The 26,154-nt window shown below is 40.4% G+C and overlaps 1 protein-coding gene across 9 annotated transcripts in view; it reads left to right on the top strand.

Annotated features, from left to right (window-relative positions):
• vti1a (vesicle transport through interaction with t-SNAREs 1A) overlaps positions 1 to 26,154 on the top strand; it is a 364,307-nt gene that overhangs the window by 210,980 nt on the left and 127,173 nt on the right. The gene's annotated exons all lie outside the window — the stretch shown is intronic.

Genomic DNA, 26,154 nt, shown 5'->3' with positions numbered 1-26,154 from the left:
TTTGAAAATAAGCATGAATGCCTCAAATGCTTTTAATATCGACAAAAGACTCCCCACAGAGAGAAGTTTGGAAATCACTGGCATAAATCAGCGAGTGTAATCTGCCCATAGAATGAAAATATATTTGTACAAAAGCAATAAAACTATATAAGGCAGGGACCAATTTTCATCTCATTACTATTCAGTTTATGCTTAGAAAGTGTGTCTAAAAGTATGGCATCAAACAAACTGTGGACTTGTCAGTGGAAGCCGATCCATTCTGATTTTTGTGCTGACTTAGGTTTAGATAGTCAAAGCTCCTAGTGGGCCCCTATTAATCTATGTAAATTGGGGCCAACTGACACTATTTTAATCTCTCCCCATATTACTACTGCCAGTTTTTTTTTATTCTTTCACTGGATGTGGGCTTCACTGGCTGGGCCAGCATTTATTGCCCATCCCTAATTGCCCTTGAGGTGGTGGTAGTGATGAGCTGCCTTCTTGAACCGCTGCAGTCCATGTGGTGTAGATACACCCACAATGCTGTTAGGAAGGGAGTTCCAGGATTTTGACCCAATGACAATGAAGGAATGGCGATATATTTCCAAGTCAGGATGGTGAGTGACTTGGAAGGGAATTTGCAGATTGTGGTTTTCCCATCTATCTGCTACCCTTGTCCTTCTCGATGGTAGTGGTTGTGGGTTTGGAAGGTGTTGTTGACGGAGCCTTGGTGAATTCCTGCAGTGCATCTTGTAGATGGTACACACTACTCCTACTGTGCGACAGTGGTGTAGGGAGTGAATGTTTATGGATGTGGTGCCAATCAAGTGGGCTACTTTGTTCTGGAAGGTGTCAAGCTTCTTGCGTATTCAGGGAGCTGCACTCATCCAGGCATGTGGGGAGTATTCCATCACACTCCTGATTTGTGCCTTGTAGGTGGTGGACAGGCTTTGGGAAGTCAGGAGGTGAGATGCTCATCGTAGGATTCCTAGCCTCTGACCTGGTCTTGTAGCTTATATGGCTAGTCCAGTTCAGTTTCTGGTCAATGGTAACCCCCAGGATGTTGATAGTGGGAGATTCAGTGATGATAATGCCATTGAACATCAAGGGGTGATGGTTGGATTCTCTCTTGTTGGAGATGGTCATTGCCTGACACTTGTCTGGAGTGAATGTTACTTGCCACTTGTCAGCCCAAGATTGGATATTGTCCAGTCCGTGCTGCATTTGAACATGGACTTCAGTATCTGAGGAGTTGCAAATGGTGCAAAACATTGTGCAATCACCAGCAAACATCCCCATCGTTGGGCCAAGGACACTACCCTGAGGAACTCCTGCAGTTATGTCCTGGAGCTGAGGTGACTGACCTCTAACAACCACAACCATCTTCCTTTGTGCTAGGTATGACTTCAACCAGTGGAGAGTTTTCCCCCTGATTCCCATTGACTCCAGTTTTGCTGGGGCTCCTTGATGCCACACTCTGTCAAATGCAGCTTGATGTCAAGGGCAGTCACTCTCACCTCACCTCGGAGTTCAGCTCTTTTGTCCATGTTTGAACCAAGGCTGTAATGAGATCAGGACCTAGCGGAACCCAAACTGAGTGTCAGTGAGCAGGTTATTGCTAAACAAGTGCCACTTGATAGTACCATTGAAGACCTCTTCCTTGATGACTTTACTGATGATCGAGAGTAGAATGATGGGGCGGAAATTGGCTGGGTTGGATTTATCCTGCTTTTTGTGTACAGGACACACCTGGGCAGTTTTGCCCTTCCACTGGCATCTATGATGCTGGGGACCTCCGGAGTAGGCTGAAATGGATTATCCACTCAGCACTTCTGCCTGAAGATTGTTGCGAATGCTTCAGCCTTATCTTTGTGCTGGGCTCCTCCATCATTGAGGATGGGGATATTTGTGGAGCCTCCTCCTCCAGTGAGTTGTTTAATTATGCACCATTCACGACTGGATGTGGCAGGACTCAGTTCAGCCAGAAACCATGGGTGGTACAACTGGAGAGGAGTTGACCATTTTCAGTGCCCTCAGCTAAAATGCTTCAAAGGTTTGGGTGACATTTTGCTTTTTTTTTGCAGCTTAGACAATTTTAAATGTTTGTAATCGATGCATAATGTTCCGAGCTCTTGGGTTTCTGGCAGCACACCTTTTTCTTCATGAGGACCTTCTGGCAAATCACTCTTGCTAGCAGAGGATGAGGCAGCGCAAACAGGAGTCCAAATAAATTGAGGTGTTCTCGCAGGAATCCTCGCTCTCCCTATACAGTATATCGCCTTGGAACAACATACCTGCACTTTCCTGAGGAGCATTGCATAAGGAGTCTGCTCTTATCTAGGAAAGCTGTTTCAGCATTGTATAATCACCTATCAAATACCACAGTTGGCACAGCACTGCCTGTTGCAATGAAGCCCTCAACTTCTTTACAACTAGCTCCTTCCAAACTGCCACAAGGAGATCAGTAACATCATTTGATCTACAGTTTATACTTGCGTTTAGTAGGTACCTGATGCCATAAGTGCTAGAGCAAATACCTTCATAATTTTCTCCATGAACAGCTGGAAACAGCTCAATAGAGTTCTGGGTATCTCATACATTGCGGATTTCCCCGAGTTCAGGCTATCATCATTTTTCTGTTTAAGTATGGTCTGGTGCATCATTACCAATAGAGCATCATGTGGGTCTTTGCCCATTTTCCTGGCAGCTGCCATGAAGCTTTTATCTTCTCCCAATCCTCCATTCTCCCACCAAACCCCACTCTTTTCCCCTGTACAGTAAGAGAGAGGCCAGCTACTTTGGAAGAAGAATTTGGCTCATAACTCTTGCAGGAATCTACACTTGGCAGCCAAACTGTGTTGCAACCAGAATCATGGCTCAACTATAGCCTTCACTGAGCAGACCATTGGAGTCCATCAGCAATGATTCCATAGCCTGAACAGATCTGCTGGCTTTCTGCAATTCAGGTCATATAACTTTGCTGTACAATGGGGACAACCCTTGAAATCATCATTGAACAAGAACCTTTAGCATGATGAGGGAGAGGATGCTGATAGCATAGGGATGATGAGAACAGTCAGAGCTCTTTAGCAGTAGCTTGTTGAAGAGAACTTCATCTGAACGACCCAGCTCCCTGCCATCATATCCAACAACTATCCTAGTTCTTCCATCTTGAATATACTGCATGTGCCCAATGACAACATTGCAATATTAGTTGTAAAGAATATCGGTCATCAGCTACTAAAGGAACACTCTTTGCACACACACAGATTTTAAAGATGTTCATCATTTTACTGGCTGCACAACTACTGACATACTAATTATCACCCTGGTGTTTGTCCATACTACCTGTCTTCCATGCTTTGTTATTGACTGTGCCTTCTGCAAGATGTCCCCCTAGAGGTTGCAGCATGGAAGCTGGAAGGATGTCATGGCTCAGTCGAGGGCCCTTAAGATGCTTGTGGTTGGAAGTCATTAGAGCTCAGGGCTGGGAATAACTTGGTTCAGCTGGCCTTGTGTTGGCAAGGTGGGTACTGTTTGAGAGATTGGCGAGGGACCAACCATGCTATCATCCTGTGAGAAAGCAAGATGTTCTATTCCCATTTCTATCAGGCTGTGGCTCAGCACTCCCACTATGTTTGCTGACCCTACAGGATTGTCCTGGAGTCTTCAGGGATTAAACATTAATCCCCTGGGCACTGCTGCCAAAAAATTACAGGATCATTAAAAATTAGAGTTTGTTTGATACTTTCTTTGGACACTTTTGTTAATTAGTTTTAAAAATTGTGGAGATGGGTGAGGTGGAAAGCTGTTGACTGGGCTAGGTGGTTGGAGGCTGGAGGTCATATGATGAAACCTCCTGGTATACATGCAGTCAGAGTTGGCAACCCTTACTCCCACTGGTCTATGTGAGAGCAGATAGTATGACATCCGGGATGCATCTTAAGCTCCTATTTGTTTAGTCTCCTGGCTTTCCAAGGGGGAGATGGTAGAACCTGTATATCCACAATATGAGTATCCCTGAGCGATGCTACTGGTGGTGCCATAGACTCCTGCAAGGAGTGTCCAGCTCCATTAGGGTGACCACGCTCTCCATTTTTCACTACAGAGTCAATCGCTGGAGTACAGAATGTATTTTTTCGGTCTAGGCCTCTAAAATCTGCATGTTGCCCATCACCTTCTGTCAAGCCAGAGACATTAGCTGGCTCTCTGATAAGCCATTTGTTGGTTGCCCTTTCCACTTGAACCTTATGCTAATCCAACCTCTCTGTCTCACTAACTATACCAAGCAGGTTGCTGATTTCTTTGGTGCTTGGGATGATGAGAGTTAAGCAGAAGAGAAAAGGAAGGAAAGGTACCCAAATACTCTGCTATGCACAGACGCCAGATTTCCATCTGTTACCAATGTTGTTTATCCTTTCTCTGCAAATAATGTTAATGACCATGAACCTAATGTCTGAGTTATCAATCTTCCTGTTCTTGAAGTCTTTCTTTGGTTGTATACTGGCTTTTCCTACATGAAGAGTGGTAGTGGATTTGTGTGTGCTCTTCTTTGGTGATCTGGAAGGCAGTATAGCACAGTAAAGTATGCATACTTCAAAGAAAAGCTGCAAGTATGGCCAAGAGTGAGGGAAGTAATTGGGAGAGCAGTTGCAGTTCTTGAGAGTGAGTGTAAGTTGAAGGATGTTACAGTGAAATGTCCCATTGTGATTTGAAGGAGGAATGTGAGAACTGGGGAGGGAAAAGGCTGATAGCACTGAGTCTAATGCAGGATGCAGGAGGGCTATATAAAGAGTAAGAGAGATGCGAAGGGAAGTCTTAGCTTGATGATCTTGATGTGATATGCCATCCTGCACTGAAGCCAGTGCCTTCCAACACAGTACTGCCATTGACCTGCTCAGCCACCTCAATCCATGGTTGCTGAGTCATTTGATGCGCCATTCGTCAGTCATTGGAAGGAAAGAGGAAAGTCCTTCTGTTCCTCACTATGCTCCTGGAGTGCCTCCTAAAACGCCTGAAAGAATCATAGGGCACTGAATGATGTTGTGCTGCCAGCTGCTGCTTCAGTAACTCTCTTTCCACTGACCACTTTTGAAGAATACAATTCTCCTTTCAGAACTTCAATCTGCTTTTAAGTGACAGCATCCCTGCTAGATTTCCTGCCCTCCCAACCAACGAGTTGCTCATAAGGAGCACGATTTATACTGGCCACTCATCTGTTGTGTTCAGATGAGGCTTGACCACAAAGATCTCTTGGGCTTCCAATTTGCCTCATCTGGTCAGTGGAGAGATTCCCCGCCAATCACCCATCTGCTTTATATGAAAATCACACCTGTATCTGATTAAAATTGGCATTTTTTTTCAGTCAATTTGAAATTTAAATCCAATGTAAGCCTAAATTGTTAAAGTTAATTAAGCAAGGACGCCACATATTATGAAGCACTGTATAAAATGCTATTGTCAATATATCTAAACTTTTTTGTTTTACACATGAAGAATGTTGCACTTAAGTTTGTATCTGGAAATACTCAACATTGTTCGATGTAGTAATTGTTGGAGTCTTGCATGCAGTGGGAACAGGTGACATGTATGCTCAGAACTATTTACTTGCCTGTTTATTTGCTCCTTTCAACAAAAGTATTTGAATAATCCAGCAACATGCTTTCTTCGCAATGCCAATGATTTAGATTTTGTTTCCAACTAGACAAAAACTCGAGCTTTCTTTAATCTCATCCCAAAATGTAATTTCATAACTTTTGTCTGAGTTATCAGTGGGATGTCCCTGTGTGGAGCAATGGGAGACTTAAAAGGATATGTGGTCAGACATGTGTTTTGGGCTAAACATTTTGAGAGAATTGTCCCATTGTTCAGTTAATTTATGCAATCTGGTCACTTTCATATTCCACTCAGCGTCTTTTTAAACAATTTCAGTTGAGGAATATATATATATCAACATATATAGCAATATACTATACTGCATCATCCACTTTAAATGTCTGTTAATTTATCTTAATGCATTAACTCTAAAGTCCAGAAGCTCATGCACACTGTATGACATTAGATTCAGCAAGCCTACCAGCCAATGGAAATCAGAATTAGAACGCTTTTTTAGCAAAGCGCTTTTTAGACCATTGTATATTGCCTACAAATTAAAAATTCCTATGCTCCACTGTTTGCTTGGGTGACGGTGGACAAAGGTGTGATCAAAAGCAAAAAGTCAGAAAAGAAAATAGAGGTTTTAAAAAAAAGAAAATGAATGTCATGCCTTCAAGCTGTAAGCAGGTTGTCCCTGTAATATTCATAGGGTTAAATATTTATCAGTTTTCTGTTTTCTTTTAGTATTCTTACAGCCTATTCCGACAGCAAACATTGCTGACAAAGGTTCACTTTACTGATTGTCATTGCTTCATTTTACAGAAACCTCACACTTCTGCCTATGAACCGTAACTTAGAAACATCTGATTAAGAGTAATATGTAAATGCCCTTAAAAATGACATTAGCTAAATTCAAAATTCAGAGGGAAGGGAAGTAGGAATTGAAATAGATGCTTCAATGCCTGCAGACAATCAAAAACAAATGCTGCCAAAGGCCCACAATGACGGTTTCAGTAACAAATATTCTGCATATGTCTCCATTTTGTCAAAACTCATTAAATGGTCTGCCTGCGTTATGTCAGTCGGGGTGTCGAGAAATCATTCATCATTTTTTTTGCAAAAATAACACGAAGTCATTTAAATAATATCATATTAATGTTAAAGTTCAGCTTGAACTCAGCTGTCACTTAATGGCATAGCTTAATCAGACATAGCATTTAGAAAAATGTGGTCTACACTGGTACGTTTGTTTTTAGGTTGGCCGAATCAAATCAGGATTTATGATACTCCAGTCCGACATATTTTTACCACATTTATGCTTGACATGTCTCAGATTTGCTTCTGAAAGTATTTATCGTAATTTTCAATAAAAAACGAACCATCCATGAGTAGTTTGTTTGTACAGATTTTGTAGTAATTTAGTTAGACAAGGGTGAAGAGAAATGTACTGTAACCTTTTAAAATTGCCCATTAATTGTAAGCTTTCTGAACAATGTGTTTACCATAAGATAGTTTTGTCATTGCAAGTTTGCCTCTTGTGTACCATCTGTGAAACGTATTTATCATGTACATCAATAAAGAGAAAATACAGTGGGAAATTAATTTGTAACCCTATTACAAAATTCTGGTTCCTTTAGGGCATTGTTAAGGGGTCTGTGCTATGCTATGAATATTGGAACATGTGTTAATCATTAGACCCAGTGACAGAATTTACTTCCCTAAACAAATTTTTGCTTCAAGCCTTTACAACCCTTACTTAATCCAAAGTGGACTTTTTTTATTATGAAGAGCATTATCTACATCCATTGTTTCATGAAATATGGCTTTTGGTGATGCTGAACTTGATGATGATCAGGCACCCATGCATAGTTTCAAACTAATGTCATGCCATCAGCACACATTATTATATATTTCAATTGGATGGCAGCTTTGGGTGCTAGATTAGCTTGTTGAGTAAAAAATCCTGCATTAGAAATGGTTAAAATTAGTGTGGAGATTGCCCACACTAACTTGGGAACCCTAATTATAATTTTGAATTATTTTATAAAGCATTCAGTTAAAATATGTGCAAGACTAGAAAGCATCCTCTGTGTTTAAATATTACAGGTGTGTACTCCCCTGATTCCTAGACAGTGTTTTTCTTCTGCCATCATGCTTAATAACAGTGGATGTCTGAAGCAAGTGTTTTAGTTGATCAGCAGCTCAGAAGTTGAGTGAATCTTGGTAATGCACAGGCTTCAAGTGTAAATTATGTTTACACACAGGAAGCAGGGAAAGATACTCCCATTGGAGGTGACCAGGATTGGTGTCAGTGCCAGGTAAAAAGTGGGAAACTGCCAGGTTTCCAAACTGGGTTAATGCCTACTGGCTACTAACAGCAATGAAGTTTTCTCTTCACTTGAATAACATTCAACACACAATAGGTAAACAAAAGATCCGTTTCTTTGATTTATCTGAAGCAAACATATAAACGTATCTCCGATTGTACCATTTGCTCATTGTCATTAGTTTTACACAGTAAAATCTGCATCTCATGTTTATGCCTGACAAAACTAACTTTTGTCTTTGAAGTGCTGGACTGATCACCTCAGAGGTTATTTATTTTAAATGCTCAGTATTCATCAGGCAGGCGCTTGTCATTTTATCATTTCCCTCAGGAAAGTTTTATGATTGAGTGGTAGCAACATTATATGGTGGTCTGCTCCTCAGGAGAATTTTGTCAACAAAGACTGTTTACTGCAGCGTGACTAAATGTACCTAGCATATTTCATTAGTGTACATCTGGTGTGAACTATCATAATAAGAACATACGAACATAAGAAACAGGAACAGGAGTAGACCATTCGGCCCCTCAAGCCTACTCCAGCATTCAATAAGATCATGGCTGATTATCTTGTGTTTCGACTTCTACATTCTTATCTACCTCCAATAACCTTTGATTCCCTTGCCTAACAAGAATCTATCTACCTCTGCCTTAAAAACATTCAATGACCCTGCCCCCACCACCTTGTGAGGCAGAGATTTTCAAAGTCGCACAACCCTCTTAGAGAAAAAACATCTCCTCATCTCTGTCCTAAAAGGGCGACCTCTAATTTTAAAACAGTGCCCCCTAATCCTGGACTCACCCACAAGTGGAACCATCCTTTCGACATCCACCTTGTCAAGGCCATTCAGGATCTTGTATACTTCAATTAAATCACCCCTCGCTCTTCTAAACTCCAGTGAAAACAAGCCCAGTCTATCAAACTGTTCCTCATAAGACAACCCACTCATTCCAGGTATCAATCTAGTAAACCTTCTCTGAACCACCTCCAATGCATTTACATCTTTCCTTAAATAAGGAGACCAAAAGTGCAGGCAGTGTTCAATCTCACCAATGCCCTGTATAACTGAAGCATAACATCCTTACTTTTATAAAACAAAAACAAAAATACCTGGAAAAACCCAGCAGATCTGGCAGCATCTGCAGAGAGGAACACAGTTAACGTTTCAAGTCCTTGTGACTCTTCAACAGAACTAAGTAAAAATAGAAAAGAGGTGAAATATAAGCTGGTTTAAGCTGGGGGGTGGGGGTGTAGGGGGGAACAGGGCTGGATAGAGGGCCAGTGATAGGTGGAGATAGCCAAAAGATGTCATAGACAAAAGGACAAAGAGGTATTGAAGGTGCTGATATGATCTAAGGAATGTGCTAATTAAGGGTAGAAAGCAGGACAAGCAAGATGCAGATAGGCCTAGTGGGGGTGGGTTGGAGTGAGGGGAAGGGATTGAAATAGGCTAAAAGGTAGAGATAAAACAATGGATGGAAATACATTTAAAAATAATGGAAATAGGTGAGAAAAGAAAAATCTATATAAATTACTGGGAAAAGGGGGGGGGGGATCGGAAAGGGGGTGGGGATGGAGGAGAGAGTTCATGATCTAAAATTGTTGAACTCAATATTCAGTCCGGAAGGCTGTAAAGTGCTTAGTTGGAAGGTGAGGTGCTGTTCCTACAGTTTGCGTTGAGCTTCACTGGAACAATGCAGCAGGCCAAGGATGGACATGTGGGCATGAGAGCAGGGTGGAGTGTTGAAATGGCAAGCGACAGGGAGGTCTGGGTCATGCTTGCGGACAGACCAAAGGTGTAGTGCAAAGCGGTCACCCAGTCTGCATTTGGTCTTTCCAATGTAGAGGAAACCGCATTGGGAGCAACGAATGCAGCAGACTAAATTGAGGGAAGTGCAAGTGAAATGTTGCTTCACTTGAAAGGAGTGTTTGGGCCCTTGGACAGTGAGAAGAGGGGAAGTAAAGGGGCAGGTGTTGCACCTTCTGCGGTTGCATGGAAAGGTGCCATGGGGAGGGGGTTGAGGTGTAGGGGATGATGGAGGAGTGGACCAGGGTGTCCCAGAGGTAATGATCCCTGCGGAATGCCGCTGGGGTGGGTGGGGGAGGGTGGGGGGTGAAGGGAAGATGTGTTTGGTGGTGGCATCATGCTCGAGTTGGCGGAAATGGCAGCGGATGGTCCTTTGAATGTGGAGACTGGTGGGGTGATAAGTGAGGACAAGGGGGACCCTATCATAGTTCTGGGAGGGAGAGGAAGATGTGAGGGATGTGAGGGCGGATGCACGGGAGATGGGCCGGACATGTTTGAGGGCCCTGTCAATCACCGTGGGTGGAAAACCTTGGTTAAGGAAGAAGGATGACATGTCAGAGGAACTGTTTTTGAAAGTGGCATCATCAGAACAGATGCAACGGAGGCAAAGGAACTGAGAGAATGGGATGGAGTCTTTACAGGAAGCGAGGTGTGAGGAGCTGTAGTCGAGGTTGCTGTGGGAGTCGGTAGGCTTGTAATGAATATTGGTGGACAGTCTATCACCAGAAATTGAGACAGAGAGGTCAAGGAAGAGAAGGAAAGTGTCAGAGATGGACCATGTGAAATTGATGGAGGGGTGGAAATTGGAAGCAAAATTAATAAATTTTTCCAAGTCCAGACAAGAGCATGAAGCAGCACCGAAGCAATCATCGATGTACCGGAGAAAGAGTTGTGGGAGGGGGCAGGAGTAGGACTGGAACAAGGATTGTTCCACATACCCCATGAAGAGACAGGCATACCTGGGGCCCATCCGGGTACCCATAGCCACACCTTTTATTTGGAGGAAGTGAGAGGAGTTGAAGGAGAAATTGTTCAGTGTGAGAACAAGTTCAGCCAGTCGGAGGAGAGTAGTAGTGGATGGGGATTGTTCGGGCCTCTGTTCAAGGAAGAAGCGGAGGGCCATCACACCATCGCAGTGGGGGATGGAGCTGTAGAGGGATTGGACGTCCATGGTGAAGAGGAGGCGGTTAGGGCCAGGGAAATGAAAATTGTTGATGTGATGTTGGGTGTCAGAGGAATCACGGATGTAAGGTGGGAAGGGACTGGACAAGGGGAGAGAGAATGGAGTCAAGATAGCAAGAAATGGGGCAGGAACAGGCTGGCACGATCAGTCTGCCGGGACAGTCCTGTTTGTGGATTTTGGGAAGGAGGTAGAAGCGGGCCGTCCGAGGTTGGGAGACTATCAGGTTGGAAGCTGTGGAAGGAAGATCTCCAGAGGAGATGAGGTCAGTAACAGTCCTGGAAACAATGGCTTGAAGTTCAGTGATGGGGTCATATGGTCCAGGTGGAGGTAGGAGGAAGTATCTGCGAGTTGACGCTCAGCATCTGCAGGGTAGAGGTCAGTGCACCAGACAACAACAGCACCACCCTTGTCAGCAGGTTTGATGGCAATGTCAGGGTTGGACCTGAGAGAACGGAGTGCAGCAAGTTCAGAGAGAGACAGGTTAGAGTGGGTGAGAGGAGCAGAGAAATTGAGACGACTAATGTCACTCCGACAGCTCAACGCAAACTGGAGGAACAGCACCTCATCTTCCGACTAGGCACTTTACAGCCTTCCGGACTGAATATTGAGTTCAACAATTTTAGATCATGAACTGTCTCCTCCATCCCCACCCGCTTTCCGATTCCCCCACACCACCCCCCTCCGATTCCTGCGCACCCCCCCCCCCCCCCCCACCCCCCACCCTTTTCCCAATAACGTATATAGATTTTTCTTTCATCACCTATTTCCATTATCTTTAAATGTATTTCCATCCATTGGTTTATCTCTACCTTTTGGCCTATTTCGATCCCTTCCCTTCACCCCACCCCACCCCCACTATGGCTATCTGTACCTTGCTTGTCCTGTTTTCTACCCTTAATTAGCACATTCCTTAGATAATATCACCACCTTCAATACCTCTTTGTCCTTTTGTCTATGACATATTTTGGCTATCTCCACCGGCCCTCTATTCAGCTCTACCTCCCCCTTAAACCAGCTTATATTTCACCTCTTTTCTATTTTTACTTAGTTCTGTTGAAGAGTCATACGGACTTGAAACGTTAACTGTGTTCCTCTCCACAGATGCTGTCAGACCTGCTAGGTTTTTCCAGGTATTTTTGTTTTGTTTTGGATTTCCAGCATCTGCAATTTTTTGCATTTATCCTTACTTTTATGTTCAATCCCTCTCATAATAAAGGATAGCATTCTATTAGTCTTCTTAATTACTTATTGTACCTGCATACTAACTTTTTGTGACTCATGTACTAGAACACCTAGATCCCTCTGCACCTCAGAATTATGCAGCCGTTCTCCATTTAAGTAATTCTCTGCTTTTTTGTCCTTCCTGCCAAAGTGAACAACTTAACATTTTCCCAATTAAACTCCATTTGCCAGATCTTTGCCCACTCTTACAACTTATCTTTGTTCATCTGCAACCTCCTCTTGTCCTCTTCACAACATACTTTCCTACCTATCTTTATATCATCTGCAAATTTAGCTGCCATGTCTTCATTCCCCTCATCTAAGTCATTGACGTAAATTGTAAAAAGTGGAGGCCCCTGTGGTACTTCATTTGTCACATCTTGCCAATCTGAAAAAGACCCATTTATGCTTACTCTCTGCTTTCTGCCAACCAGCCAACCTTCTATCCATACTAATATGTTACCCCTTGCACCATGCACTTTTATTTTCTGTAATAACATTCGATGTGGTATCTTACCAAATGCCTTCTGGAAATCTAATTGCAGTACGTCTACAGGCTCCTCTTTACCACCGTGCATCTTACTCCTTCAAAAAGCTCCAATAAATTGGTTAAACATGACTTTCCTTTCACAAAGCCATGCTGACTCTTCCCGATTGCCTTGAGCTCTTCTAAGTGCCCAGCAATAATCTCGTTAAGGAGCGATTCTAACGACTTCCCCATGACAGACATCAAGGCTTGGCCTAAGTAGCCAAGTGGTTATGGTACAGGGTTTGTAACCCCAAGATCAAAAGTTCAAATCTCACAATGGCAAACTATAAAACAATGACAGACATCAAGCTAACTGGGCTATAGTTTCCTGTTTTCTGCCTCCCTCCCTTTTGAATAGAGGGGTTATATTTGCAACTTTCCAGTCTGATGGAACCTTTCCAGAATCTAGCGAATTTTGGAAAATTAACACCAGTGCATCGACTACCTCATTAGCCACCTCTTTTAAGACCATAGCATGTAGTCCATCAGGACCCGGAGATATACCAGCCTGCAGCTCCATCAATTTGCTCAGTATCGTTCCCCTAGTGATTTCAATTTCACCAAGTTCCTCTCTCCCTTTCACCACCTGATTTGCAGCTATTATTGGAATGTTTTTTGTATCCTCTATAATGAACTCAGAAGCATTTGTTCATTCCTACCACCATTTCCTTATTTACTATTAACTCCCTATTGTCCCTCTCTAGAGGACCAACACTCACTTTACTTCTTCCTTTTTAAATACCGGTAGAAACTCTTGCTATCCATTTTTGCAGTTCTAGCTAGCTTCCTCTCATACTCTAATTTATTTCTCCTGGTTAACCTTTTAGTCATTCTCTGCTGTTCTTTATATTCTGTCCAATCATCTGTCTTGCCAGTCATCTTTGCGGAGTTGTATACCTTTTCTTTAAGTTTGATGCTTTTATTAACTTCTTTAGTTAACCACGGATGGCGGGTCCACCCCGTGTGCAGTTAAATAGCCTGCTTGACAGGAGGATTGCATGAAAGATGATCAGTAAGATGAACTACTTGGAGGTTGTGCTACATCCATAGGATGGAAGCTTCATTTTAAAATTGAATTCCAGATCCCTGTGAATCCCTCCATTCTTCGCCTTAGCTAGATTTGAATTTCTATCTTAAGTGATTTGGGTATTCACATTCCACAGTACAGCATTCTATAGCACACCATGTTGTTCATGAATGCTAGTGGTATATGTACCTTAAGGGGGTGCTTGGTATGTTATGTGCATAACATTAACTTAGCTTCCTTTTTTCCTGAAGGGAATTGTCTTTTCGAAACATGAATAAGCCAGAAATGGTTAAAAAACTGAAACAAGGAATTAGTTTGAGAATTCAGTGTTACAGGCAAACAGTGCAGAAGAACCATTTGAAATTTTTGTCGAAAGATCAGGCTGCTTGTTATCTTAAAATGGACTCCAATCTTGGACTGAAAAATGGATCTGAAATACCATTAAAATGCTGTATATTATGAAAATAGAATTAAGTATTGCATTATAGTTGCATAATAGTATTTTTAGAGATAAAAAGGCAGGCTGCAAATTATTCATGATCAGTACAGTGTCAAGTGACTAGAAAAAAATTAAAATTAAGTTTGTTGAACTCAGTTTGTTTCTTTATTAGCAAATGCAAGATATTAGATATCTATTTTAAAGGAACACATTGTATAATGTTACACTCAAATTATACACAACTGCCTCAAATACAAGCAGTTTTAATTGTCTTGGCTGCTTATGTTTTGGAATTCATCCATTTACATTGTGGATTCCAAAGTAACAGTAGCAATAGATAAACATTAGCACAGCAAGTGGTTCCACAATATAAATGTGCAACACTGGAGATGTGCAGCAGCAGCAATGAATGCTGGGTATAATCAGTATGCAGAAGTTAATATTCCCTACATTTATTTCTATTGAGCTTTTATTGAGAATCCCCTGATTTCTATCATGTAAACATCTGCCTATATTTCATTGATTTATTTTGAAGCAAGAGGCATTTTTATGCTCATCACGATGAAGAATGTAGACATTTTATTCCTTGTTTTGTTGCTATGAGTCAGTATCAAAGATTTCCACGTCAAGTATAGCATGCCCGGATATTGAGTACCCTCTGTACTACCTCAGCAGCTGAGTAAATTTTAAACTTGCTGTCCTGGCATAGAATTAGCATTGTTGCGCATAGGCTGCCCATTATTATTTCCCTAATTTTTATTTCCATTGATCTTAGTAGTCTCTAGTATTCATTTTCAGGGAACAGAAATGTGTACCTCGTGTTGGTAGTGATCATATTCCTCAACACTGCTTTATAAAACTGGAACGTTTCAACAATGGAGCAGTAACGTTGAGTCACTGGCCTGATGCACACCTGTGTTGATACACATCTTTGAGAGGATGTTGAGCTGATCAACTTAATTGTGCTTACATTATTGGCACAGGGATTTTCCATTAACAGCTGTTGTAAGTTATTGGTTACAGTAACTACATCATTTCATGAGACTTATACATTGCCACATTACACATTCATGACAATTAAAGGAACAATGTTGTTTTAAATTTTACTTTTGTAAACAATTTCACCTTTTTTTTTATGTTCTGTAAAATCTTTTAGGGAAGGTTATGGTCAAATGAATGCTCACACTGGATGTGGCACCAAGCTACTAAGCTATTTGGTCACTGATATATCACGTAAAATTAGCACAGTATTGTCAGAATAATTGTAACTTGTCTTAATTGAAATGTGGGGAATAATTCATGCAGAAGAAATTTGTAGTTATCTTCTTACTAACAAGTTCTGTAGTTATCTATTTTCTGTTGGATCATTACGTACTTCACATTAACTATCCAGCATTGCTATTCTTAGCCATGATCATAAACTGCTTAAATCTAAGGAATAGGAGCAGGCTATTTAGTCCATTTTTTAAAATAATGGCATATCTGCACATCAAATCCATTTACCCATTTTTGCTTGATATCCTGTTGATACTCTACCAAACTAAAATCTAAATCTCTGTCTTAAAATCTCAAATGGTCCAGCATCCACAGCGTTTTGGGGAAGAGATTTCTTAAAACATTTGTTGATTGTGCTACTAAATGTTCTAGCTCTAATTTTGATTACGCTCTCCCTTGTTCTCGATTCTAGAAATGGTTTCTCTATGTCTATCCTGTTGAATCCTTTTATCATTTAAAAATATCTAGATCACCCATCAGCCTTCTCAATTCAGTGGAGTGCAAACTAAGTTTATGCAACCTTTATTTGTAAGTTAACCACTTCAGCCCTGGTGGCGTTCTAGTGACTTTGCACTGTACCCTCTCCAAGGTCAACATGGGCAGAATTTTATGTTCCCCTGCCAATGGATTTGCGGGATGGCGAGGTTGTGGTGGGGGGGAGGCGGTCGCCCATAAAATTTCTCGGATGGCCTTCAAACTAGACTCACACCCACCCTGAACTCTCTGCAATTTTACATTGGAATAGGTGAGGCCTAGGCTGGCCTACCAGTTCTTGCCCTAGTTGAGGTCCTTAAGTGGCTAATTAGTGCTGTTGATTGAGATATATATATTGGCCAAGACACCAGGCTGCTGCTCGTCTTTGAAATAGTGCTGTGGGATCTCGTACATCCACCTGAGAGGGCAGACTGGGCCTTGTTTGAATGTCTCATCCTGTATAACTCGCTAACATTTATTCTAATTCGATAGTGCAACAGTCCATCAGTACTGCACAGGCATGTGACTAGATGCTGTGCTGCTGTAAACCCAGTTCTTCAACCTTACCAGCTGTTACAATTGAACAAAAAAAATTGATGAAGTCTCTAACAATAAATATCTAAAAGTGACAGAGAAAAAATGATGCATTTCAAGACTTTAAATGTATATCACGAAAGTCAGATGATCAATCTGTCATTCTTCCCACCAGTTTGTTAGTTACACTTTGTGACATAGTTCATGATAAGCTAGAAAGAATGATGCAGTTTGTTGTGAAAAATGGAAGTCAAAATCAATGGTCAGTTGTATGGTTACAGTGGTCAAGTTAATCAGTGAGCGAGTGAGACTTTACCTTGACCTTGATGATTTAAATAAGCCATGGAAAAAGAATATTGTCCAATACAGACCATAGAGGGAGCAGTATCATGACCATATATGTCAAAATTGGTAGCATATTTGATGCAAATTTTTACTGGTAAATAAAATTGGATGAAGGCTTGTCAAAGTTGTGTACTCAAATCTTCCAGTGCAGATTATGACAGATTCTGGAAAGCATTGGAATAATGCAAATTATGATATGATATCATGACTTGTGGTGCGACTGAACAGAAATGTGACCAGAGGTAAAAACCTTGCATTGAGTAAGGGAACACAACCTGAAGCTAAATGTGAACAAGTGCAAGATTAAAGCATAAGGAGTCAAGTACATAAGGTAAACACTCACAGCAGAGGGGCATAAAGCTGATTACCTTCACCACCACAATCAAGCAAAACCATTCTGGCGCCATGAAGTATTTGGGCAGGCTTCTACCTAATTTGTTAGATGTTGGAAATGCTGAGAGAATTTTTTTAAAGTGGTGCCACTGGACTAATTAGCAGATTGGGAGTTTTCAAGAAATGAAATGCTTGATGACAAGAAACCCTGTATTTGAATACAACAGCGAGAGCAAGCCAATAAGGATTAGCATTGATGCTTCCACTCCAAAAATCTGCACATTATTGCTACAGAAGGAACATCTCTTTCCCCTGTATAACTCGCTAACATTTATTCTAATTTGATGCAGATATTCCCATATAGAAAGAGAATTGCAGAAACTAGTATTTGGGCTCAAGAAGTTCCACTGTTATGTTTATGCAAAAAAAACTTTATCTGAAGAGTTATCACAAATCTGCAGACAATTATGGGGAAAAAATACTGTGAAACCCCACCTAGAGAATGTTACTTAACTTGCAGAAGAGCAAGTTGCCAGAATAGATCAAATGAACACAACTGAACGTAGCAGATGCATTGGAGTGAAATTATGTACCTAAATGGACAGCACAGGTGACACAAGCTGATCAAATAACTTCATCTTGTGCTGTCACAAGTAAGACTAGGGGAGACGGTAACAAAACTGGAGTTAGAACAATCGTTGCAAAAGTTGAGATTCCTGTTGGAAGGACTGCTAGGCACAATAGCTGAAATGATCCTTATGTCAGAGATTAATTGACTTTTGAAGCAGGCTTATCCTGAAAACATACAACGTTATTGTGCCTTAAAGCGTGAAAGAGCTTCAGTTGATTAGAAAAGATTTAAAAAGCACCACAGTGTTGAAAAGAAAATCCAAAAGGTTAGCCAGAGATATCTTAGTCTGACCTGATAAGTCAGCACAAATTCTTACTGTAACTCACTAATGTAGGAAATTAACGCAGACGGAAAGAAAATGTACAAGGATTAAAGTAAATAGAAACCAGCAATTGTTCTGCCCAAAGGTAATGAGTAAAGGGGATGAATATTTGAGTAAGTGGTTAATAGTTGAGAAGAAACAAAGACATCTCATCAAAATGTCCGAATCTTGGAGCCAGTACAAGAAGATGGAAGATTGGTCAGGTTTGAAGAACCAGCAAGCTATGGGTAGCATTTTCTGACCCTACTTGTCATCAGGATCATCTACTCCCGCTGAAAGTCAGCGGACTTCTGGCTGGGCCGCCAAATCTCCCCCACCGGAGTCCCGCCACGACAGGGCTGATACATCCTGACCTATGACTAAAAAATAATAAAGAGAGAGAAAGTAGAGTATGCAAGAAAGCTAGTTACTAATATAAAAACAATAAGAGCTCCGACAAGTATTTGAACAGGAAAATGGTAACTAAATCTGGTGTTTTTTCCTCTAGAGAGTGAGCCTGGAGAATTGATAATGGAAAACAAGGAAATGGCGGAGGCTTTGAGCACATATCTTATGTCTGTTTTCACTGTAGAAGGAGGCCTTGTGGCGCTGTGGTAGCGTCCCTACCTCTGAGCCAGAAGCTCTAGGTTTGAGTCCCACTCCAGGACTCGCTAGCCATGGAATGTGTTCATAACCAAACAGGTAATCCTGTTAATCCTTCTGATAAGTCTGTGGCAGGCAGTAAGACAGGAGAGTCTCCTGGTCAGCCATGCTTGATGTAGAGCAATGCCCCTCAAGCAATAGTCTCTGATGACGGGCGGACAACCTGTTCCAGGATAAAAACTAGCCATGGATACATGTGCTTTGTCTGTCTCATGTGCCACTCGGCACGGGAAAGGGCTAAATCTAAGGCTTCATTGTAAAAGACTTAGAAAGCTTCCCAAAGATACTTAAAAATCAAGAGGTGAAAGGGAAGGAGGACGAATAACTGTCACCAAGAAAAAGGTACTGGGATAACTATTAGACCTATAGTTTAATAAATCCCCAGGACCAGATGGCCTGCATTCTAGGGTCTTAAAAGAAGTGGCTGCAGAGATAATAGATGCATTGGTTATATTCTTCCAAAATTCCTTAGGCCCTGGAAGGGTCCCAATGGATTGGAAAATAGCAAATGTAACATCTTTATTCAAGAAAGCAGGGAACTGCAGGTCAGTTAGCCTAACACCTATCATAGGGAAATTGCAAGAATCCATTATTAAGGAGCTTGGCAGGATATTTCGAAAATTATAATGGGACCAGGCGGAGTTGACATGATTTTGTGAAAGGGAAATCCTGTTTAACTAAATTTTTTAGAGTTCTTTGAGGAAGTAATAGGAAACATGGATAAAGTGGAACCTGTAGATGTGTATTTGGATTTCCAAAAGGCATTTGATAAGATGCCACATCAAAGATTGCTGCACAAGGTAAAAACATATAATGTGAGGGTAACATATTAGCATGGATAAAGGATTGGTTAGCTAACAGGAAGCAGAAAGTAGGGATAAATCAGTCTATTTAAGATTGACAGGCTGTAACTAGTGGAATTCCGCAGGGATCAGTGCTGGGGCCTCAACAAATTACAATCCATATCCATGACCTGGATATCCATGACAAATGTATGGTAGCTAAATTTGTCAAAGATACTAAGATAGGTATGAAAGTAAGTTGTCAAGAGAAGGTAAAGATTCTACAAAGGGGTGTAGATGGGTTAACTGAGTGGGAAAAAAATTACCGATGGAGTATAAGGTGGGAAAATGTGAACTTGTCCACTTTAGGAAGCATAGAAAAGCAGTATACTATTTAAATGGGGAGAGATTGCAAAACTCTGTGGTACAAAGGGATCTGGATGCCCTGGTACATGAATCACAAAAAGTTAGTATGCAAGTATAATAGAATACTATCTTCTCTATATACAATTTGCAGTTTATTTGACTGTTAAATTTAGTCTTATTTAATAAGTATAGGTTTTGTACTCATCAGGACAATCGCAAGAATACCAATGTTGGTATTGACAATGACATTGTTATTCTTCTGATTGTCCTGATAAGTGCAAGATGAAAAGCTTTGACATGCCTTTTTTTTCTGCCATATTCAAACTCTGTACTATAGAACATCTATAAGTATAGGTCACTGTAAGAAAGGGTGATTAAAATATGTTGAAGTTGTGTAGAGCCATGTTGTGGTCAGTGATGAGGTTGATGTGGAAATACCATGGTTTAGAAAAGGAAAGGAAAGTGCTGTTTCAAATAAAGTTTGTTACATGATGCTTACAATCTTCTGATAGTTGTTGTGCCATTTGATGGCAAACTTCTGCAGTTTCTATTATTTACTGTATGAAATAACCCCAGAAGGGGGAGGCACTATTTTCCTGTTTTCTGATCTTTACTGATACTGGTTAGGGTCAGTGCTTTTGTCAATGATGCAAAAAGAATGGAAAGCTGCTTTGTAACTTGGTATCGGACTATTATTTCTCTTAACCACTGCAATGTAGTGTTCATCTGGGAGCCATCAAAGTTTCCTCTGTCTGCTAAGCTGATACAGTATAGTAGGGACACCATATTACTTCCGCTGCTGGAAAATTTAATACTCAGTCAACATCAGATCCACTCTGGAAGCCATCACATACTGAGATGGCCTCCATATATTTATGCAGAACCAAGCTGCTTTCTTTTGATTTGATGTTGGAAAAATGTTGGAGCAAGATCTTCTGAGCTGGCATTCTCAAAATATTCCACCAAGCACGTAGAATATTCTTCAAAGTTGTGATTTGGCTAATTTATCCCGAAATTGTAACAGATCATATTGAAATTATATGACCTCAAATTGCATTTACCCAGGTAGTTTTATCAAAGCTCTCACTACAACCTCTTTATATTCTTTCACCATTCATAATCTAAATTATAGCTGCAAGAGCTCCTCTTAGTGCGGTAAGATTTCTACTATTGTGTGTGATGAAATTGTAAGTGTATGTACAAAGTACAATTTTACATTTTCTTTATCAATAGAAACAGTGGAGAACTCTCTTTTTATAATTTTTTTTTAGTGTGCACTGCAGTAGGTTGCTTTAGATTTAAATTATCACATAAGTGAATTCATGAACAAGGTACAACCTTTAGTAAAATTCTGAGGAAGTTATTTATGATGGGGAAGCTGAAGCGAAACCAGAACTTTTTGTCCAATTCTGAGCTTTTGCTTTAACATACTGGTTCAATAAAGTAGCTAAAGCTAAATGTGTCACCTTACATAGTAGTGGTATTGTTGGTTTTGAGTCAGAAGGTTGTGGATTCAGCCACAGGACTTTAGCATAAACTCTAGTCTGACACTTCATTACTGTACTTCAACAACCCTCCAAGATATGTGTTCCTCCAATTTTGGCCTCTTGATAATTCTTGATTTTAATCACTCCTACCATTTATGGTCTAGCTTTCAGCTGCTAAGACTCTGAGCTCTGGAAGTCCCTCCTTATAACTCTCTGTCTCTCTTTTCTCTTTTAAGATACTCTTTAAAATCTACCTCTCATCTGCCCTAATATCTCCTTATGTGGCTCAGTGCCAAATTTTGTTTAATAACTCTCCCGTGAAGCACTTAGGAAAGTTATACTATGTTAATGACACCATATACACATAAATTGTGGTTATTGTTGTACTTGAGGGACTGTGTATTGTTAGAAATACCATCCTCCAGAGTGGCAGTAGCTTTTGTTGATGCTAAAGATCCTATTCTTCCAGTTCCTGGCTGGCATTCCTCCTTCAGCTGACATTACCAAAATTTGTGAGATCTTGCTGGGTACAAAGTGACTGTTACATTTTCCTGCATAACAGTTAGGTTAACTTATTGTATGTGAAGTGATTTGGACTATTTTTCAGTGACATGATAAGGTATTCCATAATTGCAAGCTTCTGTTTTCCCATGCTTTCCCACAGAATAATGATAAACAACATAAAAATCAGACCTAATTACCTAATATGAAGTTGGGCTGCAGAAACCAGTTAACCACAATTCCTCTGAACAGCAAGGAGAAAATCAATCTCTCTCTCTCCCTTTCCTCCTCCTTGCTCATTCTTCCTCCTGAGCACTTTCTCTTCCTTTCTGCCCCTCTTCTTGATCCTGTCTGTGTAAAAGTCTTGTCAAAAATCAATCTTGAAAAGCCTTCAGTAACCCTTCCTAATGTACTCGTTTTGGGCTTTGCTTCCATTTCCTCATCAGTTTTATTTTGAGGAGCATTGTGAGTCTTTTTTCATATGTGACGAAGCTGCTGTATCAAAAGTTATTTCTGTTCTCTGTTTGGAAATTTTTGACACTACTTCTTTGACTTATTTTCTGTCTGGTGCAGTATGTTTTCAATAGTTTGATATTTCAGAACATAATCTTTTCAAACAGACGCTTTGTTTGAACTCTACCATCTTGTATCATGCCGGTCATTGTGATTACACAACTATGTGTTTCTAATGTCAGTCAGCTCATGTGGAGGCGACTGTTCGAAACCACTTCCCAGTAAAAACAACTTAATGTGTCAATTCTTAACTTAATGTTATCAGAAACAACACTGCTGTAATAAAGTTACACTTTAGAATGGTTTTACATTCCTCATTATGTTTACGTGGTTTTGAAAGGTTAGCTTCTTTATTAGAAAGATTGGAGCAAATAAGATGTGCACACAGTGATGTGAACCCATTAGATAACATCTACTTGCCAATATCTGTGGCTATTAATAAAAATAATACCAACTTCTCTCCTTTATTCCATTTAAGATTTTTGTTTTGCATAAAGGTGAATGCAGTTTTTTTTTAAAATAATTTGGAAAAGTTGCAGTGTTTCTGGGCAGTATGGCTAGTTCACTGTTAAACTCTAAACTAAACTCTTAGGTGACACAAATTTGAATCTGTCTCTCATTTTAGTTTTGCACGTTCTTAACAGTATCGCCAAAGTACTTTCTGGCCTTTTAACTGAGAAATAGATAACTGTGTCCTTTCTGGGAAGGATTGGGGGATGTGATGGTGTGAAAAAATAGAAAGGGGTGTGAGAAGGAAAATGAAATATTTTTAAACATCCCTTTTTCAACAAAACATTTGAAAGCTTCGGGCTATTTCACACACCATTATGGGATGGCTGCAATGGTTTAAGAAGATCCATCACCAACTTTTCAGGACACCTAAGGATAGCTTACTTATAGTAGTTATGTAGAAGAGGAAGAAGATGAAGCAAACTGCTGTGTCATACGGTTGGGGGCTCTTGGCAGGATTAATACTTATAATTCCTTGATTGGTTTGGAATTGTTGAATCTTAAGGTTACGAGAAGCACTTTGAATTTTGGAGTTGGTGAGGTATTTTAGTGATTTTAGTGAAAGATGGCCTTGGCAATTGCTAAGACTAAGACTAGGAGTAGACAATATAACTCTGATTGGGTTGCAACAAATAACCAAGAGTAAGTTAACAGAGTTGGCAGATAAGTTAAAATTGGGGTTACCAGGAAATTGGATATAATTAAAAGAATAGCACAGCATCTACAGTTGGAAGTGAAACCTGACACAAGTGAGCTACAGCTGGAGGTAGTGAGACTTCAGTTACAAATGAAGATACTTCAATTTGAACAAGCAAAGGAACGAAAAAACTTGAATTAGAAGCAAAGGACAGAGAAATTGCTTTTAAAAGGGAACAGGGAGAAAGGCAGAGAGGGAAAGAAAACAGGAAAGGGAATTAGAAATTGTGAAGATAGAGAAGGAGGAAAGAGAAAAAGAGAGAATTCCAACTGAAAATGTTGGCAGTTAAAAAGAGATGCCAGGAGGTGAGGAAGGACTTATATCCACAGTAGAACCCAGTGGGGAGATATTTAAATTTGTACAAGCTCTTCCAAAGTTTGAGGGAAAAGATGTTGAAGCATTCTTTATTTAATTTGAGAAGCTAGTTAAATAGATCAAATGGCCACAGGAAAACTGGACGTTATTATTACAGACTAAGTTATTAGGTAGGGCGCATGAGGTATATGTTTCACTATCAGAAGAAATGTCGGTGAATTATGAAGTGGTGTAAAAGGCTGTTTTGAGTGCATATGCGTTAGTTCCTGAAGCGTACAGGCAGAAATTTAGGAATAAGATAAACAGTCTTGGCAAACTTATATTGAGTTTGAAACAGAAAAACAAAGTAAGTTTGACCAGTGGATATAGGTGTTAAAAATAGAGACAATGTATGCAGCTCTTAGGGAAGTAATTCTTTTGGAAGAATTTAAATGTTCAATCTCTTTCATAGTGAGAACTCGTGTGGAGGAACTGAGGGTTGAAACAGTAAGACAAGCATCAGAGATAGCTGATGATTATGAGTTAGTACATAGAGCTAAACCTTTTTTCGTCACTTTTTCAAATTGGACAAGGATAAAAAGTGTGAAGGGGAAAGGAAGGTAGGTAGTCAGGGAAGAGAAGGAGTAGCTGGAAGTTCCCGGGAAGTTTTCTTTCAGAATTAAAAGAAAGGTGCTGAAGGTAGAAGAGAGATTTGAAAATTGAGGTGTTTTCATTGTAATAAAGTGGGGCACACAAAATCAGTTTGTTGGAAATTGCAGGGAAAATCTGTTGCAATTATTGGGGTACAGAAAAGCTCTAGAAATAAAAGTTCTGTGGGTTCTGAGGTTCAGGCACAGGAGAAACCAGTGGTGTGTGTACAGGTGAAACAGAGAGAATCAGTGATAGATGAAGAAGTGGGAATGTGTTCACAGTTTACTCGAGAATTCTGAGGAGCAATCTGCAGAAATGTTTAAAGACTTTGTGTGTGAAGGGAAAGTCTTTCCATGTGTACAGGGTGGAGTAGGTAAAGATGTTTAAATTTTAAGAGACACCATGGCTAGTCAGTCTTTAATGTTGTGGGATAGTGATATTTGTTGTTCAAAGGGAGTATTATGGGAGCAGGTAATAAGTGGAGTTCATGGAGATGTTAAATCTATTCCATTGTGGAAGATAAATTTAAAGAGCAAATGGAAGGCATGTGAAGTTATAGTTGGAGTGGTGGAAAAATTGCCCATTGCAAGGGCTCAATTTATTCTGGGTAATGATATAGCTGGATCGCAAATGTGGCTAATGTCTATGGTAGTTGAGCAGCCTGTAGAAGTGTTTTCAACAGAGGTGTTACAGAGGGAGCACCCTGGATTGTTCCCTGATTGTGTTGTGAGGAGAGCAAAGATTCATAGGGAAGAACAAGAAAAACAATAAGGGCAGGCAGTTCAAAGGCAAGAAGAAGGTATCGAAATCCAATTAGCTGGCACTGTGTTTGATAACATTGTTCAAGAGGAAAGAATACAGGACAACTCAGCTGAAGTATTTAACTCAAGGAGGTTAGTGGAGTTACAGAAAAATGATTTGCAATTGAAGCAGTTATATCAGAAAGCTTACTCAGAGACAGTAGCAAAATGTATTCCAGTATATTATTACCTTCACGGCAATATTTTAATGAGAAAATGGAGGTTGGAATGAAATAAGGTAAATGAGTTTGTGGCGCAGATTGAAATTGGCAGGTATGATGTGGTGGGCATTATGGAGACATGGCTGCAAGGGGATCAGGACTGGGAGCTAAATATCCAAGGATATACATCCTATGGAAAAGATAGGCAGGTTGGCAGAGGGGGTAGGATTGCTTTGTTAGTAAGCAATGAAATTAAATCAATAGCAAGAAACAATGTAGGGTCAGATGATGTAGAATCTGTGTGGGTAGAGTTGAGGAACGGCAAATGTAAAAAAAAAACATAATGGGAGTTATGTACAGGCCAACGAACAGTAGTCAGGATGTGGGGCACAAGATACACTAGGAGATAGAAAAGGCGTGTAAGAAAGGCAAGGTTACAGTGATCATGGGGGATTTCAATATGCAGGTAGACTGGGAAAATCAGGTTGGTAGTGGATCCCAAGAAAAGGAAATTGTGGAATGTCTACAAGATGGCTTTTTGAAGCAGCTTGTGATGGAGCCCACTAGGGAACAGGCAATTCTAGATTTAGTGATGTGTAATGAGGCAGATTTGATAAGGGAGCTTAAGGTGAAGGAACCCTTAGGAGGAAGTGACCATAATATGATAGAATTTACCCTGCAATTTGAGAGGAAAAGCTGGAATCAGATGTAACGATATTACAATTGAATAAA

The sequence above is a fragment of the Carcharodon carcharias genome, chromosome 17, assembly GCF_017639515.1.
Source record: "Carcharodon carcharias isolate sCarCar2 chromosome 17, sCarCar2.pri, whole genome shotgun sequence".
Lineage (NCBI taxonomy): Eukaryota > Metazoa > Chordata > Chondrichthyes > Lamniformes > Lamnidae > Carcharodon > Carcharodon carcharias.
Note: the sequence above shows the minus strand (reverse complement) of the source record. Positions and strands in the feature narration are given on the sequence as shown.